The 25,478-nt window shown below is 33.8% G+C and overlaps 1 protein-coding gene and 1 long non-coding RNA gene across 2 annotated transcripts in view; both read right to left on the bottom strand.

Annotated features, from left to right (window-relative positions):
- Positions 1 to 25,478, bottom strand: part of LOC134700525 (uncharacterized) — a 180,698-nt gene that overhangs the window by 65,636 nt on the left and 89,584 nt on the right. The window lies entirely within an intron of this gene.
- Positions 8,202 to 22,487, bottom strand: LOC134700489 (uncharacterized). The gene is made up of 3 exons (XR_010103896.1): positions 22,387 to 22,487; positions 11,508 to 11,573; positions 8,202 to 8,402 (listed from the first exon to the last, which is right to left on the bottom strand). It is a non-coding gene; the product is annotated as an uncharacterized LOC134700489 (long non-coding RNA).

Below are 25,478 nucleotides of genomic sequence, written 5' to 3'. Positions count from 1 at the left end.
AAATTAATCAAATTTATACAGAATCAGAAATCAAGATATCCTCATTGGGCCATATGCATATCTTGTAAAATATTTAAATTTCAAAATTCTTTTCACATAATAATGCCTTTCCTCTGTATAATCCAAACAAAATGTATATATTTTCTTAACCTATAGCTTGACAACATGCCCATTGATGCGTCGTTTTTATTATATATGTACTTTCCAACATTTCAAAACAAATACTTTGGTTTGGAAAAGATAAAAAAATCTATCATCTTTTGTTTATACTTCCTCTCAATGTGTTTTTTCCTGCATAAGTTGTGTTAATTGAGCAGGCGCCGATCCAGAGGGGGGGTTCCGGGGGTTGGAGCCCTCCTTTTTTGGCGATCAATGCATTTGAATGGGGACATGTAATTGGAACCCCCCCTTTGTCCTGGGTTAGGACCCCCCCCCCTTTTTAAAATAGCTGGATCCGCCCCTGTTGAGAAACATTCACATACCTCCATCTTTTTGCATCACAGTCTAAACTTGTTCTGAAATATAATATTCATATAATGTTATAAAATTTAATCATAAAATATCTAAGATGAAAAACATTCTAAAAGGCTATTACATTATTTTCATCAACTTATCCTACTGTCATTGACAATTTAAACAACTGTCAATGCAGAAATCAATGTGAGGTTTGCAAATAATGTGACTGCATGAGGCATAGAAATAACAAAAACTCACATTTTAATATCTATTACATATATTTTATGCACTATTTTCTGAAATCTAAATAATTTTAATATCACATTTTTGCTCAGTCTTAAAAAAAATGGCAATAATAAATGCATGCAGCTCATAAACATGTTGAACCCCACCCACATTTTTGGGCCTGTCCGGAGCTAGGAGCCGCCTCTTGTTTTTGTTAGTCTTGTATTATTTTTAATTTAAGTTTCTTGTGTATAATTTGGAGTTTAGTATGGCGTTCATTATCACTGAACTAGTATATATTTGTTTAGGGGACAGCTGAAAGACACCTCCCTGTGCAGGAATTTCTTGCGGCATTGAAGACCTGTTGGTAACCTTCTGCTATTGTCTGCACTATGGTCAGGTTGTTGTCTCTTTTGCACATTCCCAATTTCCATTCTCAATTTTATGCAATTATTTTTTGAATTTACAGTAATTTCCTTTCAAACATCACATCATGCTTTACATCTTATGCCTACATGTATATCATTATACCATACTGAGTGTCCTATCTTCAGTTCATAAGTAACAGAATGCCCTGCATGACACTTATCTTTAACAACCATAGTAATAATACCTACCCTTGCATCCATGCAAACAGAATCCGTCCAAGCATACCAGTACCATCTGGAATAAATTTAAATTCAATTAAATAATTATAAATTCCTATATAGATAAGTAGTTTTAATTTATATGAAAATCATCAAAATTATGTCTTGGATATTTCACAAAGATATAGTGGTTTGGACAAATTACTTTTTAAATTGGTATAATGAGATGTAATGTAAGTATCAAATTTGGTGCATTTAAAAAAAAACTAGTTACTTAAGAATCTACTTTTCTATGCCAATGAATTCTATCTTTTGTTGCTAGGATCTTATAATCAGACCTCAAGGATGCTAATCAAATTCACCTACAGATGCTGAAGTTAGTGGTAACCTACTAGTATTTGTTGAACAGTAACATAAAGTTAATACATTTGAAAAATTACAGAAAGCCTGTATCATTAAAATCTATATGCTGTCATAACGACAACTGCATTAATTGTTGATCAGTAATAACTACACTATTATTCTTGCTCCAGTTATATGATTAATAAGTACTATGATTTATAGTACTAGAATTCTAGAAATTGGAATTCTTTAGAATCCACATCTGATTAAACCATGGGAGGAAGTTTCTGACCGATACATTTGGCCCTGCCACATATCTCAAGTGTTTAATTTGTCGTTACATTTCAAATAAAAAGTACTCTTTATATATTACAAATCATAATATCCAATTTATTTACAAAAACTGTTCATTTAATCTAGAAAAAAAATCATATTTCAAAATATAGAAAAATCACACTGCTATAGTAAATATCTCAGTAACACTAAAACAAGGGAAGTAACTCTGATCAATAACTTATTTATGTCTATAATATAATATTGCTTATGTATTTTAAACTTTTTTGAAGTACATTAAAATTTAAACCTTTTCTTGATTTTTTAATCCTTCTGTATATTTAAATAATTTGAACTGTTTCTGTTTTGGTTTGTTCAACTTGTAAACATATTCAAATTTCAAATATCAATTAAATATGTTAATCTTCATAATGTCAAATGTGTCAAATGAAATATAAGTATAACAGTCTCTAGCCTTTTACACATCCCGCAATTACTAAAAACTGTAACATCAACATATAATTGTAAAACAAAAATAATAAGTCTCACTTTTGTCATTTAAAAAAAAAAAGTTATCAATAAAATTTATAACACAACTTATCATCGTGTAATGTGTTTTCATACTAATAACAATTTTCACTGCTTACAGTTTTCACTGTTGAGTTTTTATTCCGGTGTTTACTCAAATTTAAAAAGCATGTCCTGTAGATTGATTTAAGGTATCTAGATTTTTTTTAAATGCTTACTACGATTTTTTACTGTTTCCGATTACTTTGCGATTTTTGTATGTCAAAAAAACGGCGTCATATGTTTTCGTATGAAATAAAAATTGGATCAGTACACGGACAGGAAATGACTACAAAATCTGGAAATTAATATTTTCTAAAGTCCTGGTTCTAATGATCGCTTGAATCATAAAACTAGAGGCTCTAAAGAGCCTGTGTCGCTCACCTTGGTCTATGTGCATATTAAACAAAGGACACAAATGGATTCATGACAAAATTGTATTTTGGTGATGGTGATGTGTTTTAAGTTCTTACTTTACTGAACGATGTTGCTTCTTACAATTATATCTATCATGAACTTTGCCCATTAGTAACAGAGAACTATATTTGGTAAAAATTTACATAAATTTACCAAATTAATGAAAATTGTTAAAAATTGACTATAAAGGGCAATAACTCCTTAAGGGGTCAATTGACCATTTAGGTCATGTTAACTTATTTGTAGATCTTACTTTGCTGAACATTATTGCTGTTTACAGTTTATCGCTATCTATAATAGTATTCAAGATAACCAAAAACGGCAAAATTTCTTTAAAAATTACCAAATTGGAGGGCAGCAACCCAACAACCAGTTGTCCAATTCATCTGAAAAATTCAGGGCAGATAGATATTGACTTGATTAACAATTTAACTTCTTGTCAGATTTACTCTAGATGCTTTGGTTTCATAGTTATAAGCAAAAAACTGCATTTTACCCCTATGTTCTATTTTTAGCCGTGGCGGCCATCTTGGTTGAATGGCCAGGTCATCCGACACATTTTTCAAACTAGATACCCCAAAGATGATTGTGGCCTAGTTGTTTCAGTGGAGATTTTGTAAAAGATTACTTAGATTTATGAAAAATGGTTAAAGATTGACTATAAAGGGCAATAACTCCTAAAGGGGTCAACTGACCATTTTGGTCATGTTGACTTATTTGTAGATCTTACTTTGCTGAACATTATTGCTGTTTACAATTTATCTCTATCTATAATAATATTCAAGATAATAACCAAAAACAGCAAAATTTCCTCAAAATTACCAATTCAGGGGCAGCAACCCAACAACCGATTGACCGATTTATCTGAAAATTTCAGGGCAGATAGTTCTTGACCTGATAAACATTTTTATCCATGTCAGATTTCCTGAAAATGCTTTGGTTTTTGAGTTATAAGCCAAAAACTGCATTTTACCCCTATGTTCTATTTTTAGCGGTGGCGGCCATCTTGGTTGGTTGACCAGGTCACGCCACACATTTTTTAAACTAGATACCCCAAAGATGATTGTGGCCAAGTTTGGATTAATTTGGCCAAGTAGTTTCAGAGGAGAAGATTTTTGTAAAAGATTACTTTAATTTACGAAAAATGGTTAAAAATTGACTATAAAGGGCAATAACTCCTAAACGGGTCAACTGACCATTTTGGTCATGTTGACTTATTTATAGATCTTACTTTGCTGAACATTATTGCTGTTTACAGTTTATCTCTATCTATAATAATATTCAAGATAATAACCAAAAACAGCAAAATTTCCTCAAAATTACCAATTCAGGGGCAGCAACCCAACAACCGATTGACCGATTCATCTGAAAATTTAAGGGCAGATAGATCTTGACCTGATAAACATTTTTATCCCATGTCAGATTTCCTCAAAATGCTTTGGTTTTTGAGTTATAAGCCAAAAACTGCATTTTACCCCTTTGTTCTATTTTTAGCCGTGGCGGCCATCTTGGTTGGTTGACTAGGTCACGCCACACATTTTTTAAACTAGATACCCCAAAGATGATTGTGGCCAAGTTTGGATTAATTTGGCCAAGTAGTTTCAGAGGAGAAGATTTTTGTAAAAGATTACTTTAATTTACGAAAAATGGTTAAAAATTGACTATAAAGGGCAATAACTCCTAAACGGGTCAACTGACCATTTTGGTCATGTTGACTTATTTGTAGATCTTACTTTGCTGAACATTATTGCTGTTAACAGTTTATCTCTATATATAATAATATTCAAGATAATAACCAAAAACAGCAAAATTTCCTCAAAATTACCAATTCAGGGGCAGCAACCCAACAACCGATTGACCGATTCATCTGAAAATTTCAGGGCAGATAGATCTTGACCTGATAAACATTTTTACCCCATGTCAGATTTGCTCTAAATGCTTTGGTTTTTGAGTTATAAGCCAAAAACTGCATTTTACCCCTATGTTCTATTTATAGCCATGGCGGCCATCTTGGTTGGTTGACCGGGTCACGCCACACATTTTTTAAACTAGATACCCCAATGATGATTGTGGCCAAGTTTGGTTTGATTTGGCCCAGTAGTTTCAGAGGAGAAGATTTTTGTAAAAGTTAACGACGACGGACGACGACGGACGACGACGGACGACGGACGACGACGGACGACGACGGACGACGGACGCCAAGTGATGAGAAAAGCTCACTTGGCCCTTCGGGCCAGGTGAGCTAAAAAACTACCTTGACCAAAAACTTCAACCGGAAGTGGGACAGACGGACATCGAACGAACGGACGCACAGACCGAAAAAAGGTAATACCCCTAGGTTGGGCATAAAAACTGCTAACAAACTACAAATCAACATTATTAAGCTGTTCATCAAATATAAAATCATTCCCTGCCATAGAAGTCAAGAAAAAGAAATTGTAATTGTACAATGAGTGTTGTATAATTCTATTGGTAAACAGGAAGTGGATGTACGGCAGAGGAAAACTGCTTACAGAGTGTATTGCTTAAACCCACCACCTCCCACACTAAAAGTGAACACAATACCACAACAAACTGAAAGATTAACGAAGCCATTTTTATGAATTGATTTTTTTTTTTGTAATCTTAAAAAACATATATTATACGATACATACTAATTAGATAAATACTGATGAATGTACCTCTGAGGTCAGCCTATTTTATAAGTAAGGTTGTGTCGTCATCTCAAACATCTGTGAAAAATAACTATAAATTACATTTACTTGTTAAAGCCTGATATATGTAAATACATATCAATTGTTGTCATCTCAAGTATCTGTGAAAAATAACTATAAATCATATTAAATTGTTAAAGCCTGATATATATAAAATATATGTATCATTTAAAAATACTTCATTAGTACTTCTTTTTATAATTAACTGTTATGAATGTTCCTTATAAACATATCAATGTTTGTGTGTTATCTCCCTGTTTCTTATAAACAAATCAATGTTTTGGGGTTATCTCCCTGTATAAACATATATAGATATAGGAAGATGTGGTGTGAGTGCCAATGAGACAACTCTCCATCCAAATAACAATTTAAAAATTAAACCATTATAGGTTAAAGTACGGCCTTCAACACGGAGCCTTGGCTCACACCGAACAACAAGCTATAAAGGGCCCCAAAATTACTAGTGTAAAACCATTCAAACGGGAAAACCAACGGTCTAATCTATATAAACAAAACGAGAAACGAGAAACACGTATATATTACATAAACAAACGACAACTACTGTACATATCAATGTTTGTGGGTTATCTCCCTGTAAATGCTGTATAAACATGTCAATGCTTGTGGGTTATCTCCCTGTTTCCATTAAACATATCAATGTTTGTGGGTTATCTCCCTGTATGAACATATCAATGTTTGTGGGTTATCTCCCTGTTTCCATTAAACATATCAATGTTTGTGTGTTATCTCCCTGTTTCCATTAAACATATCAATGTTTGTGGGTTATCTCCCTGTATGAACATATCAATGTTTGTGTGTTATCTCCCTGTATGAACATATCAATGTTTGTGGGTTATCTCCCTGTTTCCATTAAACATATCAATGTTTGTGGGTTATCTCCCTGTATGAACATATCAATGTTTGTGAGTTATCTCCCTGTATGAACATATCAATGTTTGTGTGTTATCTCCCTGTATGAACATATCAATGTTTGTGGGTTATCTCCCTGTATGAACATATCAATGTTTGAGTGTTATCTCCTGTTTCTTATAAACATATCAATGTTTGTGGGTTATCTCCCTGTTTCTTATAAACAAATCAATGTTTGTAAATCTCCCTGTATAAACATATCAATGTTTGTGTGTTATCTCCTGTTTCTTATAAACATATCAATGTTTGTGGGTTATCTCCCTGTTTCTTATAAACAAATCAATGTTTGTAAATCTCCCTGTATGAACATATCAATGTTTGTGTGTTATCTCCCTGTATAAACATATCAATGTTTGTGGGTTATCTCCCTGTATAAACATATCAATGTTTGTGGGTTATCTCCCTGTATAAACATATCAATGTTTGTGGGTTATCTCCTGTTTCTTATAAACATATCAATGTTTGTGTGTTATCTCCCTGTATAAACATATCAATGTTTGTGGGTTATCTCCCTGTATAAACATATCAATGTTTGAGTGTTATCTACCTGTTTAAAATATCAATGTTTGTGGGTTATCTCCCTGTATAAACATATCAATGTTTGAGTGTTATCTCCCTGTATAAACATATCAATGTTTGTGTGTTATCTCCCTGTATAAACATATCAATGTTTGTGTGTTATCTCCCTGTATGAACATATCAATGTTTGAGTGTTATCTCCCTGTATAAACATATCAATGTTTGTGTGTTATCTCCTGTTTCTTATAAACATATCAATGTTTGAGTGTTATCTCCCTGTATAAACATATCAATGTTTGAGTGTTATCTCCTGTTTCTTATAAACATATCAATGTTTGTGGGTTATCTCCCTGTTTCTTATAAACATATCAATGTTTGTGGGTTATCTCCTGTTTCTTATAAACATATCAATGTTTGTGTGTTATCTCCCTGTATAAACATATCAATGTTTGTGGGTTATCTCCCTGTATAAACATATCAATGTTTGAGTGTTATCTACCTGTTTAAAATATCAATGTTTGTGGGTTATCTCCCTGTATAAACATATCAATGTTTGTGTGTTATCTCCCTGTATGAACATATCAATGTTTGAGTGTTATCTCCCTGTATGAACATATCAATGTTTGTGTGTTATCTCCCTGTATGAACATATCAATGTTTGTGGGTTATCTCCTGTTTCTTATAAACATATCAATGTTTGAGTGTTATCTCCCTGTATAAACATATCAATGTTTGAGTGTTATCTCCTGTTTCTTATAAACATATCAATGTTTGAGTGTTATCTCCCTGTATAAACATATCAATGTTTGAGTGTTATCTCCCTGTTTCCATTAAACATATCAATGTTTGAGTGTTATCTCCCTGTATGAACATATCAATGTTTGAGTGTTATCTCCCTGTATAAACATATCAATGTTTGTGTGTTATCTCCTGTTTCTTATAAACATATCAATGTTTGAGTGTTATCTCCCTGTATAAACATATCAATGTTTGAGTGTTATCTCCTGTTTCTTATAAACATATCAATGTTTGTGGGTTATCTCCCTGTTTCTTATAAACATATCAATGTTTGTGGGTTATCTCCCTGTTTCTTATAAACATATAAATGTTTGTGTTATCTTCCTAAATTTTATGGCCCGGTTCATTGAAATGAGGACCTTGTCATATGAGGTTATTTTTGATTTGTTGACTATATATTGACCTGTATACATCACCATACTTGCTTTGTTGGGTTGCTGTCTCATTGACATATATCTCACATTTTACGTTTGAAACAAATTTCAAAAGTAAATGATCCCATTTAGTTCTTATGTAATGTACATTTACCTATGATAACTTGACTGGACAAGGATCACATTGACTGGACAAGGATCTAAAAAATACAAATTATAGATATTCAAACTAAAGACGAGGCTAAACAAGTGAAACTGTGAGCTACTGCTCACTGATGATACCCCCGCCGCAAGTGGATAATATTAATAGTGTAAAAATATGCAAGTGTTCGGTATAGCTGACTTATATAAATCCTGAAACCAAATTTCAGAAATCCTTGTATTGTAGTTCCTGAGAAAAATGTGACGAAAATTTTCAACTTGGCTATCATGTGTAAAATCATACAATTGTTCGGTAAACAGGAAGTTGTCAAGTGATCAATCTAAAAACGCATCACACAGTATAGCTGACTTAGATAAACCCTGAAACCAAATTTCAGAAATCCTTGTATTGTAGTTCCTGAGAAAAATGCGACGAAAGTTTCATGGGACGGACGGACTGACGGACGGACGGACAGACAGAGGTAAAACAGTATACCCCCCTTTTTTCAAAGAGGGGTATAAAAAGAAAACACCAACAAACAACAGTACACAAAACACAAAATAAACAAGCATTCTGACATTATTGCATTGCATACATAGTCCCCTACCATTTAAAAAATCATTGTACTGGAACAAAATGTTAACTTGATCTATAACTTGTCATGGTGTAAACTATATAACAAATATCAAGTCAATATCTTCAAGCATGACAACAAAGTGTGAAAAACTGATTATTTAAGTAAATTTTCGAAGTCCAAGGACCATAACTCTGCACAAAATCATCAGACCAGAACTAAATTCAAACTTGATCTGTAACTTGTCATTATGAAGCAATAAACCAAATATTAAATCAATATCTTCAAGCACAAAGAAATCAAGCATGGCAATACATACATGACATAGTCCCCTACGGGTTAAAAAAATCATTGTAATGGAAAGAAATTCTTACTTGATCTTTAACTTGTCATGGTGTAAACTATATAAAATAACAAAATAAACAATTATCACAGAGATATGTCTCGCTTTGTTGGAATTTCGATAATGCAAATGTTGAAATTAAAATAGCAACACTTTAACATGTAAGTTTTGCAAATATTCAAAGTCAATGAACCATGACTGAAGGTACATGGCTAAACAATCTCCAATGCTAATACAACTGCATACCAAATACCATTGACTTATCATAAGTAGTTACCTTTAAACAAACCTTAACACAAACTAATACATGTAAACTAAGCAAAATTTCAAAGTCAATAATCCATAACTGAGGGGGCGGGTTCAAATAATCTCTATGGTAATGAGATGTGCCAATGCTAATACAACTGCATACCTAATTTCATTGACCTACCACTAGTTGTTCCCCATATATCGATCTATTCACAAACTGATAAATGAAAACTAAGCAAAAATTTCGAAGTCAATAGACCATGACTGAGGGGGGGGGGCCAAATATTCTCCAAGGAAATACGATATACCAATGCTTATACAACTGCATACCAATTATCATTAACTAACCACTATTGGTTCCCCATAAACTGACCTAATCACAAACTAATAAATGAAAATTAAGCAAAAATTTCAAAGTCAATTGACCATTACTGAGGGGGCGGGGCCAAATTATCTCCATGGAAATGAGATATGCTAATGCTTAAACAACTGTATACCAATTATCATTAACTTACCACTAGTGGTACCCCATAAATTGACCTAATCACAAACTAATACATGAAAACAAAGCAAAAGTTTCAAAGTCAATAGACCATAACTGAAGGGACAGGGACAAATAATAATTTGACTCCGTCAAGCGAGACAAAAACCTACCACTTCATTCTTCAAACAATTTACTAAAGAAAAGGAAAAATACAAAATGTCATTTATCTTTATACAATGTCTTTTTAAAAATGAGTTATTTCCCTTTGAACAGAAATTTAGTAAATAATAAGTACATTGTATTTCATCAAAAATTTAATTCTAGAGAAAGGGCTTCACCTGAACATGGAGAAAAGCTAAAATCGTGAAAATCGAACTTGACCTGTAACTTGTCATGATAAAACAATACACCAAATATCAAATCAATATCTTCAAGCATGAAGAAAAAAAGTTTGGAAAACTGATTTGCCGGACTGACAGATGGACAGACAGACGGACAGAGCGCAAACCTAAAGTCGCCTTCGACTTCGTCTGTAGGGGACTAATAAACAGCTGCGCCACAAGCGCATGATACGCCCGTCGTCTTGTGAAAAAAACATCAAAAACTGTTTTTGGAATAACACAGGGTTGTTCAGGAAGTCATGCTAAGTATATCCTGGCTCATCCTTATTCCTGCTCAATAGGAAGTTTATATAAGAGACAGGAAAAAAAATGCTCACAACATGTTTTATGTTTTTTACCAAAAAGCTCAATAAAAATTCAATTTATATAACTCAAAAATAAAATAAAGAATCATCACGAAAAAGTATACAGATCTTCAGATTCATATATAACTAACAAGTGTGTGAAGTTTTATGCAATAATCATAAATAGTTTCTGAGATCTATACGGTGCGACATGTAACCCCCCCCCCCCCCCCCCCCCCCCCCCAATAGGCCCGTCAAAATTTTGACGGGCGTATAAAAACTGGAAAACTGATTTGCTGGACTGATGGATGGACAGACAGACTGACTTAGTGCAAACCTAAAGTCCCCTTCCACTTTGTCGATAGAGAAATAAAAACCTTAAGACTGAGCAACACAAACCCAACCAAACGATGGGGGTGATCTCAGGTGCTCCGTAACGGTAAGCAGATGGCACTTGTGTTGCTCATGAATGTAAGTACAAACCCACTTCTAGGTCTATAATTTAAAAATGCTTTTCAATGGTTGAATACAATTTTGACCTCTTTCATTGAATGGTTGCTGTCCCATTAACATAAATATCCCAAGTTGACTTCATTGTCGAAAACTCATTACATTTTGTTAGACATGTTAGTTAAGTAATCATGTAGTTATGTCACATATTTTTTTGTTTCCCGTATATATACAACAAAAGTAGATGAGTGCAAAATGTTAATCCTGTTAGCTCTTTATTATCTCCCCTTAAAGCATTTTAACATAGTCAATTGAATTTCATTTGATAAAATAAATAACTTACCGATTCAATACAATATGACTATAATATTCACTTACCTTTACTAAACGTGTATTAAAGCCACTGGACTTGAAGCAAATGAAAACGTACAGTAGATCTTTAAACTGAAAATATAAGATAGCTCTAATACAGTTTCAGATGAATATTGGTTGAACCATTTCTGAATATATTATGTATTATATACTTTTTTAGCTTGTAACAAGTATCTTGTCATGAATGAAAGAGATATAACCTTCTGTATATAGTACCATACATAGCTTGGTGTAGGAGTTTTTAGGACAAATTCATAAAAGCATGAAGGCCTGTTATTAGCAAGGTTGTCTAATGGGAGTTATTTTTGTGTCATGTCACTGTATTATTAGCCAGGCTGTCGAATTGGAGTTATTTTTGTGTCATGTCACTGTATCATTAGCCAGGCTGTCTAATGGGAGTTATTTTTGTGTCGTGTCACTGTATTATGAGCAACACTGTCTAATGGGAGTTATGTTTGTGTCATGTCACTGTATCATTAGCCAGGCTGTCTAATGGGACTTATGTTTGTGGCATGTCACTGCATTATTCATGTTATTAGCCAGGCTGTCTAATGGGAGTTATGTTTGTGTCATGTCATTGCCTTATTAGCAAGGCTGTCTAATGGGAGTTATTTTTGTGTCATGTCACTGTATTATGAGCAAGACTGTCTAATGGGAGTTATGTTTGTGTCATGTCACTGCATTATAACCAGGCTGTCTAATGGGAGTTATTTTTGTGTCATGTCACTGCATTTTTAGTCAGGCTGTCTAATGGGAGTTATGTTTGTGTCATGTCACTGCATTATTAGTCAGGCTGTCTAATGGGAGTTATTTTTGTGTCATGTCACTGCATTATTAGTCAGGCTGTCTAATGGGAGTGATGTTTGTGTCATGTCACTGCATTATTAGTCAGGCTGTCTCATGGGAGTTATTTTTGTGTCATGTCACTGTATTATAAGCCAGGCTGTCTAAAGGGAGTTATTTTTGTGTCATGTCACTGTATCATTAGCCAGGCTGTCTAATGGGAGTTATTTTTGTGTCATGTCACTGTATCATTAGCCAGGCTGTCCAATGGGAGTTATTTTTGTGTCATGTCACTGCATTATTAGCCAGGCTGTCTAATGGGACTTATGTTTGTGTCATGTCACTGCATTATTAGTCAGGCTGTCTAATGGGAGTTATTTTTGTGTCATGTCATTGCCTTATTAGCAAGGCTGTCTAATGGGAGTTATTTTTGTGTCATGTCACTGTATTATGAGCAAGACTGTCTAATGGGAGTTATGTTTGTGTCATGTCACTGCATTATTAGTCAGGCTGTCTAATGGGAGTTATTTTTGTGTCATGTCACTGTATTATGAGCAAGACTGTCTAATGGGAGTTATGTTTGTGTCATGTCACTGTATTATTAGCAAGGCTGTCTAATGGAAGTTATTTTTGTGTCATGCATGTCATGTCACTGTATCATTAGCCAGGCTGTCTAATGGGAGTTATTTTTGTGTCATGTCACTGTATTATTAGTCAGGCTGTCTAATGGGAGTTATTTTGTGTCATGTCACTGTATTATTAGCAAGGCTGTCTAATGGGAGTTATTTTTGTGTCATGTCACTGTATTATTAGTCAGGCTGTCTAATGGGAGTTATTTTTGTGTCATGTCACTGTATTATGAGCAAGACTGTCTAATGGGAGTTATGTTTGTGTCACGTCACTGTATTATTAGCCAGGCTGTCTAATGGGAGTTATTTTTGTGTCATGTCACTGTATTATTAGCCAGGCTGTCTAATGCAGAGCTCCAGATAAGAATTCACAAATTGGGGTTTTTACCCCTCCATTTTTTATTTAATTGAGTGAAATAGTTTTTTAATTGCATTATTAATTCCAGTTCACCCCTCAAACAAATATCAAATTGGGTTTTTCACCACCAAGCTCCTTAATGTATTGGTTTTTTTATTAACAGGAATCGATATTGAAGATGTTGAATGTGTGTGTTAACTCATTAACTAAAATGAAATAAATATATACTCTTGAACTAAAAATAAACATTTTTTTTGTCTAATTTTATTTACATAAATCTGAATGTACTTGTCCCTTTAATATCAGAACTTTTGGTTTCCGATGCTGACTTCATATAAGTAATTTAAGCACGCAAACACGCCTGAATTCGCCATTGCACGACCACGTGCATTCAAGCGACGCTTCCTGACAACACTAGCTGAGTCTTGTTAACATCATAATCCTCTCAAAAAGAAACTCAAACATGCTTGAACAGCTTCTATTCAATATCTTTACCGGAAATTTACTTTCGTTTTAATTTATTGCAAAGTCAGTGTTATGTTCAATCCCGAGGAGTACGAAAAGAATTATGACGCAATGGCTAACGATAATTAGATAAAGACAGAGAAGATCGAAATGTTTTCATCACCATGTATACCTTTAACAACGCTCTATTTTTAGAACAAAAGGACATTTCCAATTTTCAATATTACATAAATAGATTTATGCGACGACTATGTAATAGATAAGGGTAAATAACGCATACAATATCGACTTAAAGCGTTAAGAACTCATGGTTTGACAAATAATTGGGTTTTTCTTTGAATGAATTGGGTTTAAGAACGCAGGAATGAACACTTGCATTGGGTTTTCAATTATTTTTATTGCGTGATCACGCAAATACGCAGCTTATCTGGAGCTCTGCTAATGGGAGTTATTTTTGTGTCATGTCACTGTTTTATTAGCCAGGCTGTCTAATGGGAGTTATTTTTGTGTCATGTCACTGTTTTATTAGCCAGGCTGTCTAATGGGAGTTATTTTTGTGTCATATCACTGTTTTATTAGCCAGGCTGTCTAATGGGAGTTATTTTTGTGTGATGTCACTGTATTATTAGCCAGGCTGTCTAATGGGAGTTATTTTTGTGTCATGTCACTGTATTATTAGCCAGGCTGTCTAATGGGAGTTATATATTTTTGTGTCATGTCACTATTATTAGCCAGGCTGTCTAACGGGAGTTATTTTTGTGTCACCTCACTGTGTTATTAGCAAGGATGTCTAATGGGAGTTATGTTTGTGTCATGTCACTGTGTTGTTAGCAAGTATGTCTTGTGGGAGTTATTTTTGTGTCACGTCGGGACAGATGGACTGACACAAAGTCATGGCAAAAGCTTACCTAAACACGTAAAAAGAGAAATAATATTTCAGTTCCCATAAGGCAAGTTTTTAAATTTGTTGGTTTACAGATCTGCGGACCATAATTTTATGATTTTCAGAAAATAATAACCAAAGAGCCTCTGTCGCTCACCTAGGTCTATGTGCATCTTCAACAATGTGCACTCTCCATGTTGTTGACTAGAATAGAAATCTTTGTTGATCTTGTCTTGCTGATCGGTTTTGCTTATTAAAATTCTATCTATCTAATATAGTTTTTAAAATACTAGTAGCAGGCCAACGTAAAACAAGAGGCTGTCAGAGTGACACATGTGACAGCAAACTGGATTTATTAACATTTATTTGTGTCCTGGCATTTTTCAATATCACAAGGACCATACATTTGTAACTGATGAACGGTGAAAGTGAAAACCATCAATATCACATTTGACCTCCATTTTGTCATCAGTAACAACATATTAAAATTTGAAAAGCTTTGGTTGAACAGTTCATGAGTAAATGCAACAACATGACTGGAAACACAATTTTTCCATCTTTCAAGAACCATAACTCCTGAACAGAAAAAGTGAAAATCGCCATTATTAAACTTGACCTCAATTTTGTCATCAGTAACAACATATTTAAATTTTAAAAGCTTTGGTTGAATGGTTTATGAGTAACTACACGGACACGACTGGAAACACAATCATGACAATTTTTCAATCTTTCAAGAACCATATAACTCCTAAACGGTAAAAGTCAAAATCGTCATTATTGAACTTGACTTCCATTTTGTCATCAGTAACAACATCTTAAATTTTTTTTAGCCTTGATTGAACAGTTCAAGAGTAAATGCACCGACAGGACTAGAAACACAATTTTTCAATCTTTCAAGAACCATAACTCCTGAACGGTAAAAGTCAAAATCGTCATTATTACACTTGACCTCAATTTTGTCATCAGTAACAACATATTTAAATTTTAAAAGCTTTGGTTGAATGGTTTATGAGTAACTACACGGACACGACTGGAAACACAATCAGTCAGAGGACTTACTGAAATAAGTGATTTTTAAATCACTTATTTGAGTAGCAAATTCAAGGTTTAATCACAAATTGGGATTTTGTAGTTTTTTTCAAAATTTAAAACACATACATGTAGGTTTAAATAATATCTTTTAATTAGTAAAATTAATAAATGTGAACTTTTTGCTTCTTTTAAGTAGCAAGGTTTATGCCTTTGATGCTATCATTTAGCTGAAAATTCTATATTATTTGAAAAAATGCTATAATAATGGCTTTACATAATGAACTGATACTTTCTTAAAAGATTTTTCACAGCAGTAGGAGTATTTTTCCTGTGAAGTTCAAGGTTTCATCTTTCAGATTATGTAATAAAATTCTACTGTTCGCCGATAAAAATTTCACTGTTCGGGGGTGTTGAAATTAGTGAGGGTTATTAACAGAATGATACTTAAAGAAGTGATATTTGGGAAGGAAATTGAGGTCTGATACGTAAACAATTTTTATCATGTTGACTTATTTGTAGATCTTACTTTGCTGAACAAAATTGCTGTTTACAGTTTAACTCTATCTATAATAGTATTCAAGATAATAACCAAAAACTGCGAAATTTCCTTAAAATTACCAATTTAAGGGCAGCAACCCAACAATGAGTTGTCAGATTCATCTGAAAATTTGTGAGGGGATAGATCTTATTCTGATTGACATTTAAATCTTGAAAGATTTACCCTAAATGTCTTAGTTTTAAAGAAATGAATCAAAAACTGCTTTTTACCACTATGTTCTAATTTTAGCCATGTCGGCCATTTTGTTTAGAAGGCGGTGTCATCGGACACATTTTTTAAACTATATACCACAATGATAATTATGGCCAAGTTTGGTTTAATTTGGCCATGTAGTTTCAGAGAAGAAGACTTTTGTACAAGTTACAAAAACTGACGAAAATTTGTTAAAAATTGACTATAAAGGGCAATAACTCCTTAAGGGGTTGACTGACAATTTTGGTCATGTTGACTTATTTGTAGGTTTTACTTTTCTGAACAAAATTGCTGTTTACAGTTTATCTCTATCTATAATAGAATTCAAGATAATAACCAAAAACTGCGAAATTTCCTTAAAATTACCAATTTTAGGGCAGCAACCCAACAACAAGTTGTAAGATTCATCTGAAAATTTTCGAGGGGATAGATCTTATTCTGATTGACATTTAAATCTTGAAAGATTTGCCCTAAATGTCTTAGTTTTAATGATATAAATCAAAAACTGCATTTTACCACTATGTTCTAATTTTAGACATGTCGGCCATTTTGTTTGGAAGGCGGAGTCATCGGACACATTTTTTAAACTATATACCACAATGATAATTATGGCCAAGTTTGGTTTAATTTGGCCATGTAGTTTCAGAGAAGAAGATTTTTGTACAAGTTACAAAAACTGACGAAAATTTGTTAAAAATTGACTATAAAGGGCAATAACTCCTTAAGGGTTAAATTTTGGTCATGTTGACTTATTTGTAGGTTTTACTTTGCTGTACATTATTGCTGTTTACAGTTTATCTCTATCTATAATAGTATTCAAGATAATAACCAAAAACTGCCAAATTTCCTTAAAATAACCAATTCAGGGGCAGCAACCTAACAACAGGTTGTCAGATTCATCTGAAAATTTCAGGGCAGATAATTCTTGACCTGATAAACAATTTTACCCCATGTCAGATTTGCTCTAAATGCTTTGTTTTTTGAGTTATAAGCCAAAAACTGCATTTTACCCCTAAGTTCTATTTTTAGCCATGGCAGCCATCTTGGTTGGTTGGCGGGGTCACCGGACACATTTTTTAAACTAGAGACCCCAATGATGATTATGGCCAAGTTTGGTTGAATTTGGCCCAGTAGTTTCAGACGAGAAGATTTTTGTAAAAGTTTACGGACGACGGACGCCGGACGCCAAGTGATGAGAAAAGCTCACTTGACCTTTCAGGTCAGGTGAGCTAAAAATGAGGTCAATGACAATGGACATACGACAGACGGCAGGGGCGGAGTCAGCCATTTTTAAAGGGGGGGGGGTGGTTTCCATCCATATGTTCAGGGTTTCCGCTGGCGGTCGCCATTTTCGCAATTTGCGAAAAAATAATAATTGTGGCGATAAAAATTTGTCATTTGCGAAAGAATTTGGCGATAAAAATATATACAACGATTCATTTTCCTCCATCTTGTTTATTTACTTTTTTCGAGTTTCTCTGACTTTACCTGATCAGACAATACTGGGAATTTATCTTGACCTTATTAATATTTTGACAGAAAATCAATAATCAGCTGATTGCATTTTATAGCTATGACAAAAAAAGATTAATTAATAAAGGTGTTGATTGAATTGTTTGACAAAATGATATGGTTAAATGGCTTCCACTAAATGTCACATACAGAATTTATTTACCACTTTGCGATGCACATGTTTGGAGCAAACTTTTGACGTCTCCTCTCCTCTTAAAAATAGTTCAGAAAAGAAAGATGTTGGGACGAAAAATGTTCAAAAGCAAGAAAAATCTCTGATTTAAAACTTAAATTATCCTTTGACTTTAATATACGTAATTGATTAGGGAGACTACTTTAAAGTCGTTTGAGTGACACACGTGTTTCAAGCATAGTTTTACGTCTCAACTTTTTCATAACGATGGTCAATGAAAGAAAACTGTCGTTATGAAGAAATCTATCCAAAAGGTTGAAACAACCCCTCGAATGAGAGTAACCCTTTAATGTACTGACTACAAATGAAATGAGGCCTCAATTTCATATGATAAAAGCTTTTGTTTTGTTGTAAAAAACACTTCTTAGTATAAAATGACCAACACATGTCCATTAATCTTGTTATATTCCAGGAATTATATCTTCTTTATTATTACAGTACAGTGGGCCCCTCTTTAGGAAAGTTGTTTAAAACACAATGAATATTTTTCCCTTTTAAGTTAAAAAAAATTCTGTTGTTTTAAAGTAAATGTTTAATGTTTATTCATTAAAATGTAGATTCTAAAATAAGTTTGAGAGAATAGTCATAATAACAATGGGGCAAAATATTCTTATCTAAGGGGAAAAGGGGGGGGGGGGGGGGTAGATAAAAGGTAAATTTTAAACGAAAAATATATTTATGTTACTTGGCGAAAAAAATAATAAAGTGGCGAAAAATATATTGTTTTGGCGAAAGAGGTGGCGAAAAAAATAATTGACCCAGGGGAAACCCTGCATATGTTCTTATCGTTTGCTCCCAAAACACATTCGCACCTGACACGTTCTCCCCTTGGCTACTTTCGCACCCTTTTTTTTATTCAAATGCTGGTTGAATTAGATTTTTTTATATACATATATATATCAAAATATTTATATTTTTAGGAATAAAAATTCGTGAATTTTTTTAATGAAATATTTTTTGTGTGATTAGATGAATAATTAATTATGATTTATTTAAAATTACTGTTTTAAATTGATTTATTTGTGTTTGGTGTAAAGTAAAATACAAGTAGTTAGCTTGGTATAAGTAAAACAATGAAGACTTTTAATGAATTAAGGTGGTATGGGTGTCTTTCGCCATCTTGGATTGTAAAAAACAGAGAATCTAAGGTCCATATTTTCTATCAAATTAGCAAAATTTGATGCAAGAATGCAGATATTTCATGTGTTTTTTACATTTAAAAGATCCAATTTATAAGAATATAACTTATAAATATAAATATATGTACAAGTGTAGATTATTTTTGGTTGTTTTTAAATATTTTTAAATTGTCATTTTAAGGGGAGGTAACTCTAAATCAGTGCATTTTCTGTTGGATTGTTCATGGAATTTTTCTACTTTGTATTTTAGCCGGAAAAAACGCACGGTGACCCTATCTTTTCTTTTGATATTATCAAAGCATTATTTGAAAGCTATATTTTCCTAATTTATTTTACAATTCTATCATTTCGTTTAGTTTCTATTCACAAAATAGTGTTTTTTCCTGTATAATCTATACAAAATTTGTCATTTTGTCACGACCCGTAGCTTGAAAAAATGCACGGTGACCTATCATTTTAATAATATTTTTTAACATGTATCAATAGATACTACATTTTGGCAAAGTATGAACAAATTCTATCATTTTTATTTTAGACTCCCATACCACCTTAAACTATTTTTACCAGTTTGTTAGCCATTTGGATTCGTCTGCCCTACTTTAGCAAGTATAAAAGACAAATGGCTTAGTTTTTGACAGAGGCTGATTTAGAGGGTTTTCAAGGGCTTTTTGTGGGAAAAATTTGGTTGATTATTTAAGGAATCACTGAAGCATGACTGGAGCGGGCCCTCTCTTACCCCCTTTTATGAAAATTTCTGGATCCGCCACTTTATGATCATCATGACAATATTTTGTCCAAATAATTCACAAAAGAAAACCTGTTTACTTTTTTAGAATGTCACTATTTTACTTTAAACAATAAAAAAAACAAATTTTCTTTATTTAATAAAAATACACTATAGCTATCAAAAGGACGATTAAAATAAAGCTTTCGAACTTATTCAGCACAAATCCTTTGATGCAAACGGTGGGGTGCAAAAGAGAATGGGAGCGAACTAGTACAAATAATTATGCCGTCTGGCATGGCTATTTTATTTTTTTAGGGGGAGATGACTTTTTATTTTTTTATTTTTTATTTTTTTCTGGGACGGCTTAGGGGAAGGCGTCACAGAAAAAAAATCAAATAGCCTTGCCAGACGTTATTTGGACTAGGAGCGAACGTGAATGTGGACCCGGAGCTAACGTGAGAGGCCCCTCATGGGGAGTCCTAGTAATCACATAATCACCATTTTTTTGCCAATATAATCACATAATCATTAAATATTTGCTTATCTTTAGTAATCAAATAATCATAAACTAAAAATACAGTCCTAGGTAATCAAATAATCATAAAATATTTGGCTAAATAATCAAATAATCATTAAAAAAACGGCCAAGTAATCACATAATCAAAAACCCCATGAGGGCCCTCACGTGAATTTGGACCCGGATTGGAACCAACTTGAAGACAACATGGGATCAACTTTATCAAAATGTATATTATTATCTGTGTTCTCACAATACCTTGGTATATCTTTGAGTAGGTTTTACCAAAATCGTATGTTTTACCCTTTCTTTCTTTCCACAGGAAACATAGTTTTGCCAGGGGCGCGAAACGGGTGCGTATAATATACAACTCGTTTCAGGAGTTGTTTCTCCGGAAAATCTTAAGTCAGATGAGTTTTTTTTTTTTCGCGGAACCAATAACATTCAGTTTTGAATCCGGTTCCTTACCTGGAAGAAGAAGAGGTTGCAGTTGCAGTGATCTGCAGTGGCGGACCCAGGCCTGAGGAGACGTCTAGAGCGTACAATCTCTCCCCTTTTGATCGAAACAAAAAATTTCAGAGGCTCATGCTACTCACGATTTATATGATGTTTAGGGTTACATGCAAAGGAAATAAATCAATAATCTGTGTCTAGTTCACCTGACTGGATCAGTTTTAAATGTTATAGTCAATGGATACCTGTGCGTGTACAATCAATAAGGACATTTAAATAGCTTTATCTTTGTTAGCTTCCTATTGAAAGAATACTTATAGCTATTACAAATCATTTGGACGGTATAACCAAAGACGATTGAAAAACCTGTTCGACTAGTTTATAAATAAATTTATTTAAACGAATAAATATGTGCATCTTAGGGACGACATCAAAAGTTCAATGTAGGATAAAAAACTTAATTCAGATAGTTTTTTTAATGACCCCCCTACCCCCCTCTTAACTTAACTTGGGAAAAATTGATTGACCCATATGGATATATGTAAAATCGGTGTAGGATAAACAAAACTTGCAGCAAGTTAAACCCCCCACCCCCAAACTATTTGAATTAAGTTTTTTATCCTTCATTGATCTTTTGATGTCGTCCCTAATACACCAAAAGTTTGTACTAAGAAGTCCATCTTTTCTATTTGGTTTACTATGAATTGAGTTAAATAACTTAGTAAACTAATTACTTGAAACGTTGTCCTACTGGCAAATTAGTCTTGGCAATAGTCCTTGATACTATTACATATTTATTTTTGTATATGCAAGGAAACAGATATGGGGCCAGTACAAGGAAGTATTCCCTTACGACCATATTTAAATAGGGGCGGACCAGTCATTTTAAAAGGGGGGGGTCCAACTATATGTCCCCATTCAAATGCATTGATCGTCCAACCCCCGGAACCCTCCCCCTGGATCCGCTGAGCATTACAAGGAAGTATGGCTCTTACGACCAGATACATGTAGCAATGTTTAATTACTAAAAGAAAGTTGATCAAAAGAGTAGGCTAACTTGTTACAAGTGCCATATACCAATACAAATATTTTTTTATATTTCCGAATGAGGTCCCCAAAGGGAAGGCCTATATGTGTAACATATGATACCTTTCGCCATTGGCGGATCCAGGACTTTCAAAAATGCAGGGGGGCCAGAGGGGCACATTAAAAAAAAACAGGGGACCCGACAGTTAAAAGCCTGAGACATGCACATAAAACCCAATGTTCGGCCATAAGGTGCCTCCTTGGTACGCACCATTTTTATGAATCAGTACAATCAGAGCCTATGATATTCTTCAAAAAAAAAGATTAAATCGTGTAACACACAAATATAGATTATAAGATACTTAAATTAATGTCTTAATAATCAATACATATATTATCAGAAATAACTAAAATTACCTTTAAAAAACAATTGTCCACTTGAATTGGTTAAAATTAATTTCCACTTTCGTTTCATATGTAAACACACATTCATAACGACTGTCGCTAAGTCATTTTTACATACGGGTATCTAGAATGTAATACAATACCATTCATTGCAATACAATATACACATATGTATTTATTTTAACCAATTAAAAATGCCGTTAAGTGATTATAATTGAACATACACCAGATAATATTACAATATTTCATTCATAAAAGAAAGGGAGATTGTATATTTTAGCAGAGACATATTTCATTATCACTGAACACTAGTATATATATTTGTTTAGGGGCGGGAATTTCTCGCTGCATTGAAACCTGTTGGTGACCTTCTGCTGTTGTCTGTTCTATGGTCGGGTTGTTGTCTCTTTGACACATTCCCAATTTCCATTCTCAATTTTAATTTTACATGCATGTGTATATGATCTCTCTCTGATTTTAGTAAGTTCAAGGCTTTTAATTTCAAAAAGGGGGGTCTGCGATAACCGATGAAAAAACATGCATTTTGACAATTTATTGCACATGATGTTGAGTCATAACTACAAACATCTCAAGGGTTGACAATGTTGACTGGGGCATGGAAATATGGTCACCTGGACTTCTCCCGTTCCGGCAGAAACTTTAACCCTTGATGAAGGGAGGTGTCCGTTTGACAGGGCGGGGATGTATAAATACCCTGCCACATCCGGTCAGAATCGATTTCGTGTAGAGAAAGTAGGTTGGCCCTCTGCACTTGAAATAACACTTGAAACAAATTCGTAAGGGGTTCAAGTTTCCCGTCCTTCATTCCGACCGGCCAACCTATTTGGGACTGATGGTTTCTCGTTCTGAATATGTATTAAATATTTGCCACTGGACGTTTTAAGCAACAACTAATTGATAAATCATAACTAAAAATTATTAACATATTTCCAAAAATATATTTTAACGTTTTGCTCTTAAACTTGTTTGTAAGATGCACATATTTATTCGTTTAAAACTTAGTCTTATAGGGATTTCAGTCGTCTTTGGTTCACGTGCAAAAAAATGGTGACTGTGAAATAATTTCAGTAAAAAGAGGGTGGGGGTGGGGGGGGGAGGGGACCGAATAGAGTGAAAAATAAAAAGACAGGACAGAGATTACACTTTAAAAAAATGCAGGACAAAATTTTACATCTTTACACTTCGATTTAAGCTCCGAGTTAGAGTCGCATTTCAAGTTGAAAGTTAAACTTCGAGTTATGATTTGAGTTATTTAATTTGAGTTCGTCCTTCAACATGTTCAATAAATTTTAATTGCGCGTCCAGATCTTTAAAAAAAAACTAACACTGCTTCCATTTTTAAAACAGCAATGTCCAATGAATTTCAGTAAGAAGTCGAGTTAGTTTTCTTGTTAAATACTTTTTTTGTGGCACACAATCTTTTATTGAAACGGTATTAAAATGAATATTAAAATATCCAAGACTCAATACTCAAAACGGGAAAAGATGGCAAAAAATAATGATTCCAGTAGAAATGGTTTATAATCTCTCTTCGTCCCTTTTTACCTTTTTGAACTAGTTAAGCCTCTCGTATCTAAATCAATGTACCTTGTCAAAGTAGTGTCTCTTCGTCCCTCTTTACCTTTAAGAACTAGTAAAGCCACACGTATCTCAATCAAAGTACCTCGTCAGAGTAGTTTCTTTTCGTCCCTTTTTTTTTTTTTTATCTTTAAGAACTAGTTAACTGTTAAGCCGCGTGTATCTCAATCAAAGTACCCCGTCAGAGTAGCCTCTCTTCGTCCCTTTTTTATCTTTAAGAACTAGTTAAGCCGCATGTATCTCAATCAAAGAACCCCGTCAGAGTAGCCTCTCTTCGTCCCTTTTTTTATCTTTAAGAACTAGTTAAGCCGCGTGTATCTCACTCAAAGTACCCCGTCAAAGTATTCTCTCTTCGTCCCTTTTTTACCTTTAAGAACTAGTTAAGCCGTATTACCTCAATCTCAGTACCCCGTCAGAGTAGCCTCTCTTCGTCCCTTTTTTACCTTTAAGAACTAGTTAAGCCGTATTACCTCAATCTCAGTACCCCGTCAGAGTAGCCTCTCTTCGTTCCTTTTTTACCTTTAAGAACTAGTTAAGCCGCATGTATTTCAATCAAAGTACCCCGTCGGAGTAGCCTCTCTTCGTCCCTTTTTTTACCTTTAAGAACTAGCTAAGCCGCACGTATCTCAATCAAAGTACCCCGTCAAAGTATCCTCTCTTCGTCCCTCTTTACCTTTAAGAACTAGTTATGCCGCATGTATCTCAATAAAAATACCTCGTCAAAGTAGCCTCTCTTCGTCCCTTTTTTACCTTTAAGAACTAGCTAAGCCGCACGTATCTCAATCAAAGTACCCCGTCAAGGTAGCAGCCTCTCTTCGTCCTTTTTTACCTTTAAGAACTAGTTATGCCGCATGTATCTCAATAAAAATACCTCGTTAAGGTAGCCTCTCTTCGTCCCTTTTTTTACCTTTAAGAACTAGTTAAGCCGCATGTATATCAATCAAAGTACCCCGTCAGAGTAGTCTCTCTTCGTCCCTTTTTTTACCTTTTAGAACTAGTTAAGCCGCATGTATCTCAATCAAAGTACCCCGTCAAAGTAGTCTCTTTTCGTCCCTTTTTTACCTTTAAGAACTTTTATTGTTTAAGACTGTATGTTTACCTCTTTATTTAGACCCGGGACGACTTAGAGCTAGACATTTTGTATAGACGTTTGTCTATTGTTTAAGACTGTATGTTGACATCTTTTATAGATATATGTGTCGTTCGGTTGCTGGTGTCTTTAGATATATGTGTCCTTGGGTTGCTGGTGTCTTTAGATATATGTGTCGTTGGGTTGCTGGTGTCTTTATATATATGTGTCGTTGGGTTGCTGGTGTCTTGAATTGATTTTTACACCAGAACAACCAGAAAAATGAGAGGATTCTGTCGATATCTATATTTTAGCATCTTGTTTTTCTCGTCTTTTATTACACTAAATCTATTAGATGTTGGATGTGTACTGATAGATATTTTTACTTTCGATACATATTTTTTTATTAGTCAAATCTTAACTTTGTATTTTTAGT

This window comes from Mytilus trossulus, unplaced genomic scaffold (assembly GCF_036588685.1).
Source record: "Mytilus trossulus isolate FHL-02 unplaced genomic scaffold, PNRI_Mtr1.1.1.hap1 h1tg000158l__unscaffolded, whole genome shotgun sequence".
In the NCBI taxonomy this organism is placed as follows: domain Eukaryota; kingdom Metazoa; phylum Mollusca; class Bivalvia; order Mytilida; family Mytilidae; genus Mytilus; species Mytilus trossulus.
Note: the sequence above shows the minus strand (reverse complement) of the source record. Positions and strands in the feature narration are given on the sequence as shown.